The sequence below is a fragment of the Tympanuchus pallidicinctus genome, unplaced genomic scaffold, assembly GCF_026119805.1.
Source record: "Tympanuchus pallidicinctus isolate F22 unplaced genomic scaffold, pur_lepc_1.0 scaffold15, whole genome shotgun sequence".
Classification (NCBI taxonomy): Eukaryota; Metazoa; Chordata; class Aves; order Galliformes; family Phasianidae; genus Tympanuchus; species Tympanuchus pallidicinctus.
In genome coordinates, this window is record NW_026294669.1 from 23,922,232 (window position 1) to 23,935,873 (window position 13,642).

The 13,642-nt window shown below is 39.9% G+C and overlaps 1 protein-coding gene and 1 long non-coding RNA gene across 3 annotated transcripts in view; one reads left to right on the forward strand and one right to left on the reverse strand.

Moving 5' to 3' along the window:
- Positions 1–13,642, reverse strand: part of LOC128076716 (uncharacterized) — a 496,481-nt gene that overhangs the window by 324,917 nt on the left and 157,922 nt on the right. The window contains exon 1 of one of the 2 annotated variants that reach the window (XR_008204631.1): positions 12,694–12,704. The exons of the other annotated variant lie outside the window; for it this stretch is intronic. This is a non-coding gene — a long non-coding RNA (uncharacterized LOC128076716). Of the gene's footprint in view, positions 1–12,693; positions 12,705–13,642 lie in introns of those variants that run through there. 2 annotated transcript variants of the gene reach the window in all.
- The window catches only part of PARD3B (par-3 family cell polarity regulator beta), a 753,023-nt gene that overhangs the window by 242,927 nt on the left and 496,454 nt on the right, over positions 1–13,642 (forward strand). The gene's annotated exons all lie outside the window — the stretch shown is intronic.

Consider the following 13,642-nt stretch of genomic DNA (forward strand, 5'->3'; position numbering starts at 1 on the left):
CAGCAAAAAGGCAGAAAATGTACTTGCTAGAGGTGGGAAGGCCAAGCTCCAGAGAGCTAAGTTTTGCTAAATCAGTGAATGTGGTGCCTAAGCAACTTTGCCAACCTAGAACCAACCAAAGATACAGAGCAGGCACAGAATACATTTGTGACTTATCTACCACTAATGCTGTCTCAGGTAGATCATGCTCTCCACAGTAGCACTTTCACTGCATTATCCCTGTGGTTTTCATGCCTCCCTCTCCACAACTCTCCCAGATCACTTTTAATGCTGTGAAAAGATTTGCACGTTGTTTTTCTTACCCCAGCATCCCTGTTCACCACCTGCACACAGGCCTGCTGAAAATGAGAAAAGAGATTTCACAGTTTGTCTAATGAAACAATATAGTGTATGTAGCACTCTCAGTGTATGTACAACAGAAGTCTCGACAATGTGAATACCAGATGTAAGTATCTGCAGTTGTTTCTCAAATAAGCCATTCTGGATACTACTGGTGTGCAGAATAACAGGCTAAACTTAAAAACAAGCTAGCTATTCCTCCCATTACCATTGCAGATCCTTATAAAAATCCATTCTATCATCAGGCTTGAATGAGCCTGGGCTATTCCTTCTTGTAAAGTTATATCTTTATAACATACAGGCAATCCAATGCCTGGTAATCAGAAATGATCCTGTTATAGATCATATTTGCAAACAAGCCACAGTGACTTGTGCGCTTGTGGCTGAAAAATATTACAGACTAATGATATCTCCAATCAACATAACTGTGGTGGAAGTGTCTGTTGTGTAACCCTGACTTGAGCCGCTCAGGCACAAAACTTAACCGAAAGTTCTTACAAGAAAAAATGAACTAAAAGAAGTGAGATGCTTTATGACATTCATGTGGCTTATTACAAAGATCCAAACACTGCTTCAAACCCTTTCCAGCTGAAACTGTATATAGGCTTGTAAGAATATGTATGTCTCCAAAAGCCACAAAACGCAGTCTAACTATAAATAAGTCTGGTCTACCAGAGTACTGAAGTAATTCCAAACTATTAGCATATTGGGCAGCATGCAGAGTTACTAGAAAGCCTCCTCAACTCCCACGTTACTCTAATTGTAACTTTTCCAGAATGTCTAGCTCTCCTTCTGGTGTCGAAGAATGTGTAGATCTTAAGAATGCGTTTAGGTTGGAGAAACATCCCTTACAAGGTCTTACATGGGAAAGTTAAACCAGTCTAGTCCTGTACTCTAATCAGCCAAGAGTGATGCTGTTTTTAAATTAGCTGCAAATTGGAAAAAAAGAATTTGAACCTCGCACGCATTTTGGTTCTGTTACATTAGGGCCTTGGCAGATTTGGGAGGACAGCTGGGCTCTAAATTAGCTGTAACTACTCTGGGGAAAAAAAAGGCCTAGGTATCTCTAAGAATCTCAGTGGAAAACATCTGGTTGTTTTAAAAAAAAAAAAAAAAAAAGAGGGGGAGATTGAGAAAAAGGAACATTAGTGATGGGAGAGAAACAAAAAAGAAAAAACTGAGTGCCACTCTATTAATTAATTCATCATAGAATTGCCTGCTCATTTCTGGTCACCCATCCTGAAGAGAAACTGCAGTGAAAGGGGAAAGCAAAATCATGCTTGTTCTGCTCTGCGTTTGCCAACACACCTTTATCTGCTATCACATGTTTTGTTCCTCCATGTCGGTTTGATTCTTCAGTCAGAAATTTCTGTGTTCAGAGGGTCTTTTCCTGAAGGGTATTATCTATTTCTTGACATGCTCTATTTAAGAAGAAACACTATTGTATTACTTGCTGGTATCCCTGAAAATATTGAACTCTAATCTATTGTGGGATTTTTATTTCATGGCTTATATCTTCCTTCTTCAATAAAGTCCCATTGGAACATATTCCCATTGATTTGGATCACTCCTTTTCTTTGATGGCCTACCAAGAATAGCTGTAACAGCTCTAAAATCCTGTCCTTTTTTCATACCCAAACTGTTTGTGCGTGGTTGCAATTATCCTGATAGTACTGCTTCACTGACTTATTTCTCAGCAGTCTCTCTGAGCTCTGTGTATGGAGTATCTGTTTACTGAGTAAAAATCTGTTCACACAAACCTGTTAGTACATCCCTAATCACACCATGGGACATTTCTATCCACATAGACTGTCACATGCAGTCACTAAAATTTAATCTCATCGGTTTACACAGTCGTTTCTTTCTTTAAAACTTCTCACACCTTTGTGACCTAAGCTTTCCTTTGGGTATAGTTCATAGTCAGAAATAACAGTATCTTATTGATTTTTGTCATTGCATCATATTTCAAACTGCCTATCGAGTAATGTCTGCTCTATCAGGGTCCTCTTCTCACAGTAAGCAGGAGCGCCTAGCACTGTCAATCTCGCTGCCATTCATAACTACTAACATCCACCAAAAATAAATTAGAACAAAAGCGATCTGACAATGAAAGGCTATAATTTAAAGATATTAAAGGAAAAGGCTTTTGTCAATTTTGACTTATATAGAATGTGTCTTATAACACAACCCAGACTGTTTGACAAGAACAAATTACCACAACACTCCCTATCAAAGTAAGTAAAAGTCATTAAAATATACAAATAATCACAGCTCAAGTATGCAAATAGCCTACTGTGTTACAGAAAATAATAATTATGAGGTAACACCATTGGATTAAGAAATTTAAAGATGTTTATCAACAATTAATCAAGAAAATATTTTTTCATAATGGTGAGTTTTTAAAATCTGGAGCTGAAATCAACTTCAGAAGTGGACTCTGTAATGCCATAGGACTGCTATGGTACAAAACAGAGTTGTAAAGCCTGAAAAAACCTGACACCAACAAAATGTAGATTAACTGCAGAAACAGGCAAAAGGCCACAGCAGCAGATCAAAGAGAGAGCAGCTTGGCAAAGTATGATGGAGCATTACCATAATGAATTTTGTGAGTAAGCAGGGTCCCTTAAATAATTCTTTTGATCTCCTAACAGGGCATTTACTATAATCAAGACAGAGTTTACTTAGCAAAAATAAATAATAGATTTATCCAGGATTTAACTTTAATCCATTTCCAGCATCTCCATCATGATTCACTGATTTCTAATGGGCCTACCTTGAATATCTATTTTGGCTTCCCACAATTCAGTCAAAAGAACTTCCCATGGCAATCCCTGACTTGTACTCTCCAGGAGTAACTTCCTCAAATTTCCTTTCAGGATTAAAAATGAGAGACTAGTCAGATATTTCAATTTAAGTCAAGTGCCTGGAGTGGAAAAATACCCAGCTCATCAAGTGGCTAAACTGAGAGCCAGGTCAAGGCTTCCCTATAACACAAGATAAAACTGAACCCTCCCTCTCTAACAACAAGTGAACAGACTCAGGATGCACTTAGAAGGACAATAAAGCCAGAAATGGAAACCCTGGGGAGCTCTGTTTGTTTTTCCCATTGCTGGTGTCTACCCAAGAGCCAGGCCAGCAAGCACTGGTGCTAGAAGAGCCCATCCCATCAACTCATTTATCTCCATCTGATAATAAAAGACATCCCCATCCCCAAGATTTCTCTCTGCAGAAGTAGGAGACAACAGCAGTGACTGCCATTGCTTCGCAGGGCACTGAAAACTAGCAAAACTGTAGAATTATAGTTGCCATAGGCAACTGCTGGCTGTGCCTCTTCCTCGACCTGGCCTCTTCTGAGCTGTGCCAGGCTTGCTGTGAGCAGAGAGCTATCATCCTTCCACAGCAGGGGCATGAACAACTGGAGGTAGCCTGCCTCCTTCTGTTCAGGTTTCCATCCAGACTAGTCTAGCAAGTCTGCGGGAATCATGGAGCAGGCGTTTACCTGCCTCATCATCCAGCTGCATGCTAGTGCCAGCCTCTGTAGAAAACCAACAGGCCAGGCCGTGCACTGACAGCTCAAAGGCAGCTGTAACTGTCATTACAACTAACATAATGAAGACACGGTGCTAGTAATCTTTTGGAGCAGGAGTCCACTCTTCTGAGAAATTTGCCTGGCTGCTGTTAAAGGCGCCTTGGTTGTTTTCAAACGAGCAGTTGAAATCTAAGGCACTCGGATCTGCTAGCAATTATCCTCAGAGCAGCTCTCGCTGCTGCCTTTCTCCACTCTGTCCATCACATGGCTGCCTTAGAGCGGAGCTACATGGCAGGTTGCACGCTCTGTGGGGCGGGAAGCCATTACGCCTTATTAACTTTGAGTGACTAAGCCCTTTGTGCAGAAGATGAATATAATTAAAACATTTTCATTGCTAAGCTGTTAGACTGAGGAGGGGCTGGGCTCAGGCTTTTCTTTTTGTCCTACCAGTCTGTGTTTGTGAAAATGCAAGGCTGAAGTTAAGAAAAATCTGAAATGATTAGTTGGTAGAATAGCAGCAACACCACAGTGTAAAAGACAAAGAGCACTGTGAGCATACTTTGACTTGAGCAACACAGACATCTGATGCAAAAGACAGGGACCTCTCATGTCAAAAATGGAAGAGGTATACTCAAAATGCAGAGACAACTGTTATACAAGCTCAGGCAAACAGCTTATCATACTAAATATGGCTGTTGACTTTTGTCCATTTTCCAGTCTTGACTTAAACTGCAGGAACAGCCAGAGCCATCTCAGATTGTTCGAGAGGCTTCAACAGGCTGGAAATCCCTTCCACCCTTGTGGGAATTCCTGCAAGGAACTAAGCAGGCTGAAATATGCCAAAAAACAATGTTTGGCAGAAGTAAGTGACTGTGGCTGCTCCCGCTACAGTAATTTAAGACAGGCAGCAGCTGGGAAAGGCTGTTTCTCATGGTAACCCTTTCCATGTGTGTCCTCCACCCAGATGTAATGTCAGAGACCCTCCTCTCATAGGAGCAGCTTTGAAGTTTTTAAGTGATATTTAACTCCAACAACATAGCCCCTTTATCCTTATTATAAAGCAACCAGAAAAATAAGATACCACACCCCAAAGGCTCCAGGACTTTGAAGAGAAGAGTTAAAGCGAAGGAAGGAGACACAACCTTACTTTGCTCTGGAATCCTAAGAATTGTGCTACATTTTAACAGCATTGTTTGAAGTTCGAAAATGCAAAGCCACTCAGAGAGATTTTTATCTCCTCAATTCAAACAACAATGGTAATAGAGACTCCACCATCTGAGCGAGCCTATGACCTGATTTTTGGCTGCTTCTCTGAGATACTTTTGAATTCATGTGCTTTTGATTTCCGAAAGAAAAAGTGTTTGGGAAAGGAAGTAGGTATGAAAAATATATCTGCATTCTGGGAGCTACAGTTAATAGAAAGGAATTATCTGTTTCTTATTTATATATATAAGCACACAAAGAGTTGATGGAGGACTCTAGACTCTGAGAGTTTTTCATAATGCAATGAGAAAAGCAGCCCCTATAAACTTCCAGCATGGCTTGTCACGCACAGATTGACACCACTAGCCTGTTCCTGTGGAGGAGAAGCAATGGGATCTATAGCATGCTCCTTCATTCCCACTGAACTGTGGTCCTGGCACAAAGACTATCCACAAGCTTTTTATGCAGCCTTTGTTATTACACTGATCTAAAACTTTTGGATCACGCAGTTGAATGGCAGTTACGTCTATTTAACACAATAAATGTTATTATTTTGTTTGAACATGGTCTGTAGCAGCCCTGTGACTACTACCCTGTATGTATTTCTTGAATGAAAGCTGGAGGAGAAAAGGGAAGTATACTTGTTTGAAGAAAATGGCTTATTTTTAACGGTAGTTCCATTTCCAAACAGATCCTCCTGCATTATTCTGGAAAGGCTCACATTTGCTGGTTTATAGCTAAAAAGAGTGGAATGTTCAAAATGTTCAAATATGGCTAATTTCTCTATGTGTATGTGCATATACCATATTCACGTGGCTCTCTGTGAACTTTGTGTTCAAGCAACCAATTGAAAAAAGGAGCAGGAAGCATACCACAAAAATTGGACAATAAAACACACAGGTAAGACAGCCTGATCAAAGTAGAGCAGTGAAAAATTAGTGAGAAACGCACTGGGTGACAACTTTTATAAGCCACTTGTGAAATAATTGCAAGTATGTTTGCAAAACTCTGGGCATATTCGGTGACAACTTTGAATAGTGAGCATGAAGCTCAATTCATTCAATAATTATTTTAAATAGTTCAATCATTTCCTGTAAATCAGAATCTGAAAGAAGCTGCCTTGGTTTGGAAGGTATTTCTGTACAGCATGGCTTTCCCTTTACTGATTAATGACACCTTCTTGTTTTGTGGCTGTGATGGACCCAGTGCGTTTCTTGCCCTTTGTTACTTTGTGCTAGTTTTATGATGTTACTAAAATAGAGAATTTAAACCCGCAGCAAAGCAACAAACAGAATGTTGCTCCCTGGTTTGTTAATATAATGAAGAAAAAGGGCTTGTATATATCATCTTTATGATATATAAGACAACCAAGAGGACTCCTTGGACCACCCAGTAACCTTCTGAGGCTGCTATGCACTATCCTGAAATTACCTGGACACTTCCAGTCGTACTGCCAAGATGCCCAGCATTGGTGGTCATTTCCTCAGCAGTGTTTGGTGACCATCTCCTCCGAGGGGTGTTAGCAGCCATTTCCTCAGCAATCTCCAGTGGCCATCTCCTCAGAGGGGTGTTAGCAGCCATGTCCTCAGCAGTGTTTAGTGGCCATCTCCTCAGAAGGGCGTTAGCGGCCATTTCCTCATTGGCAGTGCCAATCTCCTCAGAAGGCCCTGGCACCTGTCTCTTTCAGAGGGCACTGGCAGCCATTTCTTCGAAAGGGGATTAACATCCATTTCCTAAGCAAGGTAGCTCCCCTCTGAGCAGAGCCCTGGCACCCACCTCTTCAGTAGGTGCTGGTGGCTGCCTCCTCAGCAAAATGCTGGTATCCATCTCCCCAGCAGGGCCCCAGCCGCCCTCTGAGGTGCAGCCACCGGTTTTGGCGCCAATCACCTCCCAACAACCCCTCTGGCTATTGGCTGAGGGTCCTGAGGTGCGCAGGCTGACATGAGCTCAAGGGAACGCTCAGCACAATCCCATCACTGCTCTCTAAATGGCAACGATGGCACTGACCAGCAGAAATGTTGGCAGCCGTGATATCTGTGCTGTGCTGGAGTGTGAGGAAGAGACTTCCGCAACGGGGCTTTGTCCAACAGGAGACGTTACCCTCGGCCTTGCTGTGAGTTCTTGCCATCATCTGCAAGCCGCTCATGCGGAAGTCCTGCAGCACGGTGGGAGGCCTGCAACTTTGTATCCAAATGTGGCTTCCTCTATGTCTGCGCTGAGACCAGCCAGCTGGGACAGGGCAGGCATTGGCACTTCCTTGAAAGTGCTGTGACTGACATGAACTTTTATGTGAGCAACCCCCAGATGAGGATAACGCTGAGGTGACCAGAAGCCTGCAAGCTAGGTAAGTCTGTTACTGCCTTGCACCCTTCCTGGACCACTAGTGGTATCTCTGATGTATAAGAGAAATGACAGAAATGGATCTTACATGTAGCATTGGAAATAATTTTGGGAGAGTCTTTTGAATGGACTGACTTGAGAAAAACACTGTTTAATACTTGCTGACTTATTTCCAGGTATGTACAATTGTTTCTCATGGCAGTAAACATCACAGTGAATAAAAGTTCGCAGGTTCAGGCCACCTTCTCCATGTTACCTCGCTGGGCTCTCAGGTGCAGACAGAAACTGGAAGAAGAGCTGTTGCAAACCTGAAAATTTGCAGTTCTGCTAGTTCAGGCCCATGCTCAGGTATCTCTGTGGGCTCGATTTTTAACAAAATCTTAAAACTTCCTGAATTAAATTGTATTTATGTTTATTCAACTAACCAGTCTGGGTAAATCAACCCATATACATCCCTGCTTATTAGAACACTGTACTAAACACATCTGTAATTTGTCTAATTTGAAAAAAAAAAATTAAGGAAATGGAAACAGTGGTAATGAGAGAAATCTTGATGCATTTCTATTCAAGAAGCTTATTTTTTTTCTATTGCTGTTATTTACAGTAGTGTATTGGGACATAATGTGTTTCCATTTCTTGTTTAAAATCTCTTCTATCACAGACATACCAGAACAGCCAGCTAAAAGCTAGCACAGTGTAAACAGCCAGCACTGATGCCTTTTTTTGAATATAGACAACAGAGATCCATCTTTGTGCAGCCTGTTAAACTTGCTTAGTCTTTTGCACTAGCAAAATGATGCAAATTCAAATTCATTATTTTTAGGATCATTTAAATGGAAAACATAACTGAAAGCGTACATCAATATCTCCTGTGCATCTCCAGATTTGTATTCCCTGTCATTCTTTGTCTTTTGCATTCCTTCATTTCCCAAATCCAATCCATACATCCAAATTATTTCACAGTGTGCCTTGAAATACCTAGCACAAGTTACAGACAAGGTGGGCATTTGTAGCATTTACTAGTTAACAGGAAATAATTGACTTCCAAACGGTTTCTGATTGTACGTGTTAGATTGTTGCTGTATGCTGTCTGTTGTAGGCTCACATGCCATATAATCTGCATGCTTTACAACGTATACAAAATTAATCATAAAAGCAAGCTATAACTTCATCACAGTCATGGTAAAAAAAAAAAAATATATATTATTATGGGTGCCTGTTTTTTTTATTACCTCCAGATTTTATAGTAACTGCTAGATCCAGGGTATAAAACTTAATTTATGTGTGTTCAAAAAGTTTAAATGCCGTCTGGAAAAACACACTGAAAATGCAAGAAGGAACATTATGCAGTAGGCATCAGTGTATTGGCGACATTGCTCAACATAAAAGATGAGTCGAGAGCGTATTTCTTAGGACTGACTTTTTCATACTGTGGGAACTAGAAACAACTGTTTAGCTTTTGCAGCTCAGGTTCATTTACTTACTTCATTATGTATATCTTACCAGTACAGCAGATTATTTTCAGCAAAGAACTCTACCTTGTCTGAATATCCTTCTGATACATGAAAACTACTGCTTTGCAAACTGGTTCTGCAGGCTACTGTGTTTCATAGGAAAGGAGTTGAAACCAGAGATGCTGTGAACATCTAGAATATCTAGAACACTACAGAGGAAGGCCTCCTCCATTTCATGTATTAATATAATATACAAAGATTTTTTCAAATAATTGTTTTATGTTGTTTGCAATATCAGCAGTATCAATCTTCCTGCTTTTGCATGAGAGGAGATGGATAACAAGTGTGGAAAGGGAGGTTTGTTAAGGGTTATTGGAGTTGGACAAAATTCATAGTAATATAGTTTGTGTTTCCACCTACTGGAATGCTGATGTTTGCACATAAGTACAGGTGCAACAATTAACATACTGCAAGGCTTTCTACAAAACTAAACCAGGCCAGAGAAGGAGACAAGAGCTGCCAGCACTTGTTTAAATGTCAACATAGCCACACTTCTTTTTTGCTATGCAAACCTTTCAAGATAAACAAAGATAAGAAATCTTCCAAACAGATTCTGGAAATTTTCAAGTGGTCATCATTTAAAAAAAGGAACATGGTATAGAAAAGGAGCAGTGATTCCAGTAATATCTTTGAAGGTGAAAACAGAAGATCTCTTCAATAATCCCTCCACTATCAACCGTTTCTTTTCTAACCAAGTATTTTTGTATTCGATCTATTCCACCTCTGTGTTATGAGTTGGACATTCCTATCCATCCGTGGTTATCACAAAGAAATTTGATTCTGGGCAAGCTGACAGAAATACACTATGGCAGCAGCATCTTCAAATTATGAGCGGTAGAGAATTTCTGGGTAAACATCAATTTTTCCAGATTGCTACTGCCTGAAAGCTTTAGAAGCTACGCTCACATTTTGTGTCTGTACTCATAAATCTTGTGAATGTTTACCCGCAAAAAGGTAGCTAGCACCACTGCTAGGGCAGGTCAGATCCAAGGCTTGACAATCTGAGAAATGCTTCAGTGCTGGCAACTCTCCACCTTACACTACACCTTCTTATATTGTTAGGCCAACATGGAGTATACACCAGTAGGGCCACATAAAATTATCAGAGCATTGGAGATACTATGCTACTGATAGAAAATAGGCGTTAAGTAGCCTGCATTAAGACTGTCAAACTGGCAATTCAGCTCCATCTGGATTCTGAATGATTTTCCATCATCATATAACAGTTAAAGGTTCATTTGCCATCTGGCTCTTGAATCAACTGCTGTCATACAAGCAGCACCCAGCTGGTCCAGGGTCAGGTTTAATTTGTTATTTGGTATATCTCCATTTTCAGGTGCTCAGTTTGAGTAATTTTCCTTGCTATTGCTTATCAAAAGTGGTTACAAGCATACTTGTTAATAACATACTGGGAAACTTCATCAAACTCTTTAATGATACTCACTGGAATAGTAGCAATGACAATTAGGAAAGCTGGAGCAGGTAAGGTTACAGTAGCTACACCTAGGATGTCTGCATATAGTTAATTCATGTGCTTTTTTGGAACTCAAAAATCTTTGTGCTTTTCTTACTGGTTTTAGATGATGGTACGTGGAGCAAGAAATACTAAGGCAAAAAAAGGGCCTCCTTTGTATGCATTACATTTGAGTCCCAAATGTTCAAGTACTGAAAACTAATAATTGCTTTTGAAAATTTTAACCTATTTTCTTTAATATTCTGGCCATCATCTAATCCTTTTACAGTGTCAGTCATTTATCCTTCTCCCTGAGTTTTCTCCTGTACATCTATGGTTCAAAGTTATAATGAAGGTGACTCATTCAGTGAGTCTCCTTGCCCAGAGGAAACTGTGGTGTGGAGCAGTATTTTGCCATAAGCACTCTGGGAACAAGCACAAGTACTAAAACAGCCGTTCACTGCAGAGCTCTCCAGCTACTGGAACACTTCATTTCTCGTTTTTCATTCTTATTTCTTTTAAAGCTATTTATAATGGAGCTACAGTGTGAAGAGGAAGAGCTCACCTTAGCTGTAAAGCTTCATTGCAAGGCAGCAAATTGTACTGTATCAGAATATCAACCTTATCTAAGATTCATGGAATGAATTATACATGTTGCATTCCTTAAAAATGAAACCTGCTGAAGTATTACTGTAATTTAAAAATCTAAGTGGATTTGTACAGCGAGATTTAAAATTTAAACCCGTTTAAAAATTGAACTGATTGGGGAAAAAAAATTGAGAAATGAAATTCGAGACGTAAAGAATTTCCATTCAGAGAAAAGAGAGCCCCAGACTAATTTTGTCATAAGACCCAACCTTAAAGAAAAGTATTTGCTGGGCTACATCCATCTAGGGAAGTACGTAAAATCGCAGTCACCTGAATCTGTTAATATCTCATAGTGGGAATTTATGCTGAATTAGGAATCCAAGGAAATGCAAGGTAACTTACCCTGCAGGATGATAACAGAGATATTCTGTGCAGTATAAATTGTGTTAACTTTATTTTATTGATTTATTTGAATCTGACAAAGGAAAACAATTACTACTGATAGCTGATGCGTGCCTTTTTTTTTGCATGTATTTTTAAAAGCACAAACCATAGCTGTGACTCATTCAGCCTCGTAGTTACTGATGTCTCTCCTCAAGTGAAGTGCTATTTTAGCTCAAAACCTCCAGCAATCATTACTTCTTGCAACAGCAAAAGGGACACCTTGAGAGGAAAGTGTCAGACTCTTTGATCTACTAATTAGGTGATGTACCAAAGAACAAATTGACAAGAATTTCTTTTGTCTTGTTAATACAGTGCTACAAGAGTCTCATTTTACCTCCTTCTCTGTGAATGTTGAAGGGCTTTATGGGTACAATTTCCCTGCCTAAAAATGATGACCATCTTGCTTTTCACATACCAAAATGATTTGGTTTTGATAAGGATGGTGGTTTAGCTAGTAGAACAGGGAGATTTGCCCAAATGCTCTTTCAAAAATGCATTTGTATTAGTGAGATCATTCTGAAACTGATCTGAGATCAGGCATCAGTTTTAATCTCTGCATTACTCAGTATGCTTCATACATCGTGTGTCCTCTAAACAAATATGCAATAAAGCAGGCTAGTGAAGCTAACCAGACAGATGGCTGAAATCCTACATGTGAGATGGATTGGTAAATGGATAGGTAAAGACACGGATGGGTGTTTCGAAAGGCAGAGAAAAGGGTAGTTGATTACAAAGCTAGATAGAAAATGGAAGGTATTATAAAAAGAAATATGGGATAATATAAACAGAGCCCCTAATCCAGTTGACTGTAAATCCCTTTTTCTTAATTGGTTTAGAAACTGTGGGCTGTAATGTGAGACAGAGGGCTCTCAGCTGCTCTTCTTTGCTGCCTAGAATCACATTAAGAGCGAAACAATAGCAGAGCTGACAGCTCCTTGTCTGTAGGGGCACTTGGAGCTAATCTGCTATTGAGACTAATACAATTATATGGGATTATAGGATTGCCACTGATACGCAGATTAGTGCTCTCCCAAAGGGAGTTGCATTTTGAGGTATTACAAAAGGGGAAAGTATACAGGGGTCCCAATTATTCAGAAGTCAAAAAAGAAAGCTGCAAAGACACATTGGATTTGTTGCTTCCCTGGCTCATAAGGTAACACTTGCAGTCATACACAAGTACTTCCACCCAGAAGTAGGAAAATGATATGTTGTTTATTCTGTGTGCAATACTCGGTGCTGTCCTGAGCAATCTGAGGTCAGAGAGAAAAATGCTTGTTTCACACTGCTCTCCTGCAAGAGTAGCACTTCAATGCAGTAATTCAAAATGAAGGCAAAATCTAGATCTACATTTCATATGGCAGCTGGATGTCCTTGCTTTCTGCCTCCCTGTGCACAACATATAAGGACAGTGGCTCTGAAATCAAATGATGTAAAATTCTCTTTGGTGAGTGAGTCACATACTCATGAATACCACAGTACTGAACCCTGTCCTTACCTCCTTTTACAAATTTATTCTGAACTGCCAGAAGAATGAACACAAAGCTATGTTAACAGAGACCACTATGAATATATGTGCTGTAGACACTGACCTGACACACGTCCTTCCACACCTTCCGGGTACCTTAAGATTTTTGTGAACTATGCTCATAACAGCACCAATAAAGTATGTAAATGGTAATATCCTCATTTAAAAGCCTATTAACCAACTCACCTCAAGTCACATAAAAATCTGTTAGTGTAGCTAATCAATTGTAGCTATCCCAAGTCTCAAGTCACTGGGCCTACTTCCACATAAACCTCTAAGTTCATATATTTCATACATGTTCTTTTTCCCTAGCCAGTTAACAGCAAAATGTAAGCATGCTGTTCCCATTACTCCAATTCCCAAATCCAGCTCAAACAGCTGCAGTGCTGATTAACATTTGCTCATGTGACAATAGCTAGTGGAGATCTTCAGCAAAGCTTCCCACCTCCTATTCTATGTTTATTCCAGCCACCTAACATGAGATATTTTCTGAGATCTAGAGTGAGAAGAAAAACAGAAACGTGGAAAAGAACTATGATAATTTCACAGCAATTATTCATGACAAAGCCAGGAACAAAATTTAATATACAGTAAAGCTCATTACTCATTGAACTACTGTTGCAATTCCTATCTGGCAGTTATTAATTGTGGTGGAGGAGAATAGAATCTTGAGTAGACCACCTGATATTGTCTTCCTTGGTGGTGTC